This window comes from Lathyrus oleraceus, chromosome 3 (genome assembly GCF_024323335.1).
Source record: "Lathyrus oleraceus cultivar Zhongwan6 chromosome 3, CAAS_Psat_ZW6_1.0, whole genome shotgun sequence".
Taxonomy (NCBI): Eukaryota; Viridiplantae; Streptophyta; class Magnoliopsida; order Fabales; family Fabaceae; genus Lathyrus; species Lathyrus oleraceus.
The window spans coordinates 31,112,668-31,120,371 of record NC_066581.1 but is presented as its reverse complement, the minus strand read 5'-3'; the positions used below and the strand labels follow the sequence as shown (position 1 = coordinate 31,120,371).

General features: G+C 36.9%; 1 long non-coding RNA gene across 1 annotated transcript; it reads left to right on the top strand.

Annotated features, from left to right (window-relative positions):
* The first annotated feature begins 223 nt into the window (after window positions 1–223).
* LOC127128891 (uncharacterized) lies at window positions 224–2,096 on the top strand. The gene is made up of 3 exons (XR_007806074.1): window positions 224–300; window positions 681–762; window positions 864–2,096. It is a non-coding gene; the product is annotated as an uncharacterized LOC127128891 (long non-coding RNA).
* The last annotated feature ends 5,608 nt before the right edge of the window (window positions 2,097–7,704 follow it).

Here is a 7,704-nt window from a genome sequence, read left to right as displayed (position 1 = left end):
ATTAAGTATGTCTTCTTTTAATTTACAATACATTAATATATAAATAAATTATTTATGATACTAAAAACTAAAATTATAATAAACACAGTGGGGCATATGCCTACCCTTTCCTTAACATACCTCTGTCCCTGCATGCAGATATGACGTGTCAGGTATTTAAACGTCGAAAGACCGTTAATTTCATAGCATTATAAATAGGCGTTCTAATGTTAGGATTCAAGGTGGCAAAAATCGTTGTAAACTCCAACATACACTCAAAGTACCCATACACAAGTGAGAAACGAGTTTTTCTGAAAAAATGTACTTGCCTACCACTTTTACACTTATGAAAATAAATTCATTTTCTGTTTAAGTTATTTTTACTTGTCTTGTTTATTATTCAAGTAACTAGTTTCGACCTAGTCGAAATTAGTCAATGCATTTACTTTCAAAACTTAATTACTTTTATAAGGATAACCAACATTCATTCCAAGCAATCCGATAGTACTAAATGCACATTTTCTTTGCCCAAAAACCTAACACAAATTTTCCCCATGATTTACTAGTTTGGTCCTTCAAGCAATACATTTAAAACTAAGGGATTGTTTACTAAAAACACTGATGAACACCCACGAACCTATCAAGATAGTATTTTCAAGCAAGGATGATGCTCATGTCTTCCATATTTTTCATTATCACAGGTGAGCTTGAAAACATTATATCCTTTCGAGATTTCCAAATCGACCAAACCTCAGCAGGTCAAATCATTAAAAAATGTCACAGGTGAGCTTGAAAACATTATATCCTTTTGAGATTATAAAAAAACCTTAATCTTAAATATTCTAATAAGCGGAAGCAGTTAAACAAAACCAACTACCTCGCAGGTCATAAATAGTTGAGAAGATGACTTAGAAGCAATTAAACAAAAGCGGCATAAGAAGGTCCACAGACCAAGTGAGACTCTCTTGCTAAGCAGATTCTCTCTAGTGTGGATTTGATCCTGAAGGAGATATCAGGAGAACACAATGGCTTTAGAAGGACCCAACTATTCCAACGACGTGTATGTATATTTTAACATAATAGTTTGCATATTTAGGTGAATCTAAGTCGACATATAACGAGACACACTTAGACGTGAGTGTTGGGAAGTTATTATCTCTCTCATTCGTTAATCGTCTGCATGTACAATGTAGGATCCAACACTATAAGAACATATTATTAATGCTTTTATAATAAAAAATTTAATATTCTTTTTGGTCTTGTATCTTAATTTTGGGGTTCATTTTGGTCCATTAACTTAAGAAAGGTCCATATTGATCCTTTAACTCTTCAAAACATATCATGTTAGTTCTTTTTGTCTAATTACCAACAGATTTAGCGATAAAATTCTGAATTTTTTCATCGCTAATTAGAAAAAAAAAGACTAACATGATACGTTTTGAAAAGTTAAGGGATTAATGTGAATATTTTTAAATTTAAGGATCTAATGCTCAAAATTGAGGTGGCAGCTCTAATGCTCAAAAACACGCGCGAAGGTGGAGAAAAACAAGAAAGGGGGGTTTGAATTGTTTTTACGGTAAATAAAAACTTTTGCAACACCACACACACGAAAGTAAATGCAGACAACATAAGAAATTTATCCTGGTTCGCTTGAAAATCAAAGATACTCCAGTCCATCCAGCCAAGGTGATTTCGCCTCTCAATAAGGACTTAATCCAATAATCTTGAAAGATTACAACAAACGTCTAAGAGTTCAGCAATCTCTTAGCCCTCTCAAGTCTACAGACTTCACAAGTCACTCGAGGAACCACAACAACTATTGATAATTACAAGTGTTTGTTTCAGTACTTCTAGGCAAGAAGTATGAACATGATTAAGACTAAATGATCAATGATCACACTATGAGCAACAACTTTTATGTGATTACTGAATTATACAGTAACAAGTATTTAGTATATGAGTCAAGGTGTATTGTAGAATCCTTGTGTAATTGCTTCATGTGTTGGTATGATGATAGTGAGGCCTTTATATAGAGCTTGGAAATGATACTGTTTGAGAGAAAATTGATGGAGATATCTTGCCAATTATGGGACTTAATGACATTAATTTTCTTGTCCTTTTCATAGCAGTCTTGGAGTGTAATCAATAATGTCCTTATATAGATTTATACCATACTTAGTGAAATTCTGGTATCAGATATAAGATGTCGAAAGTAATGTCACGACACTAATATCTGGTAAAACACAATGGATAAACAAAAATGAAATGGTAAAGCAAATAACACAAGCAATTGTTAACCCAGTTCGGTGCAACTCACCTACGTCTGGGGGCTACCAAGCCAGGAAGGAAATTCACTAAAATAGAATTAGTTCAAAGACTCTCCGTACACTTCAACAAGTTACAGTCTTTATCACCTAATCTCTACCCGTGCAACTTCTACCTAAGCACTCTTAGATATGAGAACCCACTCACTTCCCTTACAATCACACACCAGTGATTTTAAACAACAATCCCCTATGAAAGAAAATACTTTTCATTTACACACTCTTGATTTTACTTCACAGTTTCAATCAAGAAGACACACTCTTGATCTTGCTTCAAAGCTTTGATCAAGAAGACACACACTCTTGCTTAACAGCTTTAGAGTGACAAATTACAACCACAAATCAGTCCAATTCAATCATCAATGGATGACTTGAATGACCTACAAGTCTTACGACTAAACAGACACAAACCCTAGATCTCTCTCTATATTTCGCTCAGTCTTGGTTGTGTGTACAAACAGGTTTTCTAAGTCCTTTTATATAGAAGCATCCAACTGGGCTTGGACATCTTGAAAACCCTAAATCTATTTTCCAATCAAATCTTTTTATAACAGCTGTTTAGATCTTCTTCGAAAATAAGTAAATCTGGTTGTAATCCATGATTGAATGCGCCGGCTAGCCATATCTTCAATCATACAAAGATTGCCATTAATTGTGCAATCACAAAACACCAGACATTCATACTGAATGTTTTGTGTACAGGATGTCATGACATCGGGTCTGACATCCTGGAAAAATCCTGCATAATCCAATAATTCCTTTTATAACTTCCAGCAGGTACAGCCATATCAGATGTCATGACATTGTGTATGTCATCTGAAACAATCCTGCATGAACATGTCTTTCATTTAAGCTCCAGCAGGTACATCCAATATCAGAAGCCTTGTCATTGTATGTGGCATTCTGAAACAATCCTGCATGCACATGTTCTTGAACTCCAGCAGGTACATAGGATATCTCATGTTAAGACATCACATATAACATCTTGTGAACACTCTTTGTTTTACCAAAATTGCTGCCAACACTTAGAATCAACAAACTCCCCCTTTGGCAAATATTGGCTAAAGCATATATCTGTCCTTTTTGTTCACAAGGTAAACTATCAGCAGTTAAACAACATAACAGAAGTTTAATCAGCAGCAGAAGCAAAACAATTACTAGCTATGGCTACTAGTAATACACACATGCACAAGGGTACTTCTCCTCCCCCTAAATCTGTGCAACAAACAACAGAATTACTAGTTATGGATGCAAATAATAAGACACACAAATGCATAATTCACAAGGGTACTCCTTCTCCCTCTAAATCAGTGCATACAACAATCATAACAGCTACTGAACTCCAGTACCTGTACCAGCCAGAATGTCATACTGACATCTGCTTCAACATCAACACCTATGCACCATATCAGACATCCTCTTTGACATCTGTAAACACCTGTAAACAGAACAACATTCTGTTTTAGCACATGTGCACTTCTTTCAATAATAGCTGTCCTTCTGTCCAGCCACATACAACTTCCACACATCAGCTTCCATATCAAGCACTTTTCTCCCCCTTTTTAGTCAAAATTGACCAAAGGTGACCAATTAGACAAAATAAATGTCTATTAGCCTAGCAGAGAATGTTAGATCAGATGTTATAACATTAAGCATGTTAAAACAAAATATTCAGGAAGTACACACCAACATTATACACAGCTGAAAGCTAAGATAATGAACAAATTCAAGGAACTCATTAAGAGCCCTAAATATTACATAACAGGCATCAATAAGGACTGCCACAAAATACATAATCAAAAAGAAACAATCAAGACACCAGCCTTCCAAACAGCATCCCAGCTTCCACCACACCACCCAGTCTTCAATTCAGGCAGGAACCATTAATCAGAAGAAGAAGTATCACCTTCACCTTCATCTTCATCTTCAGAACACTCAGAACTTCTAGAGCTGCCACTGGATTGTGCTTTTCCATCTGAATCCTTACCAGCCTTCTCTAACTCCTCTTTTTCCAGGCTACAAATAAGAGCTTCCAAAGCTTCTTTTCTTTTCTTGGCCACCTTCATACCCTTCTCCAATTCCTTGCAGTTATCTTTCAATTGATCAATTAGGCTTCCTTGAGATGCAGGCTCTCTTCTGTCAGATGTCATAACAACATCATTTATATGACTTCCCTCAAACAACTTATAATGAATGGATAGAGGGGTTTTTCTTCTGCTTGGCATGTCATTTGTATTGAGTATGCCTGGTTGTTGGCTAAGGATAATCCCACACATAAGGGAAGGGAAGGCAATAGGTAACTTCACAACATTTGTAGAAGCATGTCTGATGGTTTGATCAAATATAAATTTCCCAAAATCATAGTTTATCTTGGTTCCAATTGCATGAATGATTCTTCCAAAGGAAATGGAGATGGTAGAGACATGATTAGTAGGTACCCAATTTGCTGAACCAATCTTGTGCAGAATGGCATATTTAACAGTGAGCTTACTAGCTGATAGGTGTTTCCTACTAGGTCATTCCTTAACTTGGCTAGTTGTAATAATTCTACAGACCTCATTGTTTGTGGTCTCTAGATCTACTCCTCCATCAGTTCCTCTCCCTAGGAACTTGTTGATGATGGTAGGTGAAAGTTTCACACACTTACCCCTTACAAAAACTTTGCAGCCCTCCCTGCTGCTTCTTTCATAAATCTCCTCAAGGATGTTCACAATGAATTCTTTGACCAACCCCTCATAGCACTAAGGCAGAGCAGTCACAGTTTTCATAAGACCAGCTGCCTTAATTAACTCCATGACTTCCTTTATATCACTTGCCTCTTTTCCTAATTCTCTTTCAGCTGCTACCCTTCTTTGAGTCACAAACTTCCATTTGGAAGCACCACCTTCTATGTGAAAAGAGATATTGTCAAGATGAACAGCAACCACTTTGTTTGGAGACTTCTTTACAGACTTCCTTTTAACAGGGGGGGTGTCTGAGAGATCGTATTCGACATCCTCATCAGATTAAGAACTTTCACTTTCTTTCTTCTTCCTGACCTCTACTTTACTCCAAGATTTGGAGGGACCTATACCAGCAACCCTTTTCTCTTTCCTACCTGTCCTTATCTCAGCCATACTCTTCCTTTTTCTCAGTCTATTAGCTACACTTGTTTTCACAAGATTGACCAACGTGCCATCTTCTTCCTCAGACCTTTCTTCCTCAATGTCCTGAGCAGTATCAGGGGACATACTAGGTAAGTTTTTTCCAAGAGAACATAGTCCCTCAGTAGCTACTTCCTTTTCTGTTTTAGATGAGTCATCATCTTTCTCAGCTTGGGTTTCCACCTCAGGAGAGGGGTCCCTTCTGGACAGAGGGGTAAAAATGTCCTTGACTCCATGCTCTTCATTCATTATTCTAGTAACTAGGTTTCTTATGATGCGATCAGTAGAGTGCATGTCCTCTTTATCATGCGATTTTTCAGGAGTGTTACCTTGCTTAGCTCCAGCCATGGAGGGGGAGCCTGGAACGTCACCTGGTATCATACGCAGAGGAGTCACGTCCATCAAATCTTCATCTAAAAATTCCATGGAGGAAGTTCTAGTATGAAAGGGTTTTGAGCTAGATGTTGATGGATGTTGAGACATGTTGTTGAACTTTTGAGAAAGCTTTCTTTGCCCTAGCAGAGGTTCTCTGAGTAGTTTGATGAAGATGGAAAGAATTATGTTCAGGAAGAACGTGCAAATGAAATAGATACTATTTCCAATACTAGGAGATGATTCATTATTAATGTGGCTTTTTCTTTTCATTGGGCAGACAATATTTTTGTTACCTTTTCCACTCCACATTTATTGCCATATTTTCTCAAGAAACCAAGCCCCTAATTTTCCCTTTTCATATTTCAGTTGGACATCATACAAATCCCTTGCAGTCCTGTTGGTTAGTTGCATTTCATGTTGTAGAACTATGAGTTTGTTTTTCACATATTTTCTACATGAGTGATGAAAGCAAATAATGTACTTGGTCCAACTGTGCTGAATATGGTCTTTGGACATAGGTGTACCATACAGGTTGTCATAATACAATGTCATAGCATCGAGTGTGACATTGTATATAATTATCAGTAATTTCATCCAACCTGGTTGAGCATTGTTGCTTTCATCTGATATCTTCTCAATTTTCTTTGCACACATAGTCCCTTGTGTCTCAATTCCAGCAAAGCTCTCACTACCTTCAGACTTCATACCACCAGTCATATGTTCAGGTGTTTAGTCCATCATGACCTTCTCTATCTTGAGGTTAGGTCTTAGCATCCTTGTCTGACATTTTTCCTTTCCCTTGAAGGTTCTTCTTGCAGCTGTACAAGTGTTTGTTTCAGTACTTCTAGGCAAGAAGTATGAACATGATTAAGAATAAATGATCAATGATCACACTATGAGCAACAACTTTTATGTGATTACTGAATTATACAGTAACAAGTATTTAGTATATGAGTCAAGGTGTATTGTAGAATCCTTGTGTAATTGCTTCCTGTGTTGGTATGATGATAGTGAGGCCTTTATATAGAGCTTGGAGATGATACCGTTGGAGAGAAAATTGATGGAGACATCTTGCCAATTATGGGACTTAATGACATTGTCATACGGTGAACTGGACTTTTTTGTGGTTTTAATCGCAATGTCGCGGTTAGCAAGAGTCGCCACCGACTTTTCTTTTATCCAATAAGGAAAGGTGGAAAAGAACAGGAAAAACCTTAATTTAGATTTTGGGTTCGGGAGGTACATTATACAAAGGGAAGGTGTTAGCACCCTTTGTATCCATGGTTATCCATGGGCTCTTAATTGCTCGATCACTTATATTATTTTTGTCTAAAAAAAAGTGTTTGTGAATTGTTTAGAAAAATTGTTTTGAAAAGAGAATTTAACTTTGTAATGATTCTTGTATGAATGTATACAAAGTGATTATCTCGTTTAGTTTTGAAAATTGTTAACTCGGTAATGATTCTAGTATGAATGTATACCAAGTGGTGATTTTCTGAAGGTATTTTGAAAGGTGTGAGGTGTGAAAAAATGTTTTAGGTTGTGAGCCAGCAATTAAGAGTTATACCGACCCAAGGTCTTTATGAGTATTTCCTATCCTTATGAGGGTAAAACTGTCCTTATTATTGAGAAATAAGTAGTTTTATCCTTTGGATGTAAAAGGGTCATCGTAGGGTCATCGATTGGTCATTGAAGGCAACAGTTACGAGGATACCTTAGCATTCGAAGGGACTATCATCTTTTAACCGTAGGCAACATCGGAGGGTCATCGAGGGACAAAGTTGTATATTCGAAGGCAACATCCGAGGGACTATAATTTATTTTATGATGATTTAACCGAAGGGTCTTTGCTAAGGGTATCCCCACGTTCGCGGGACATGACC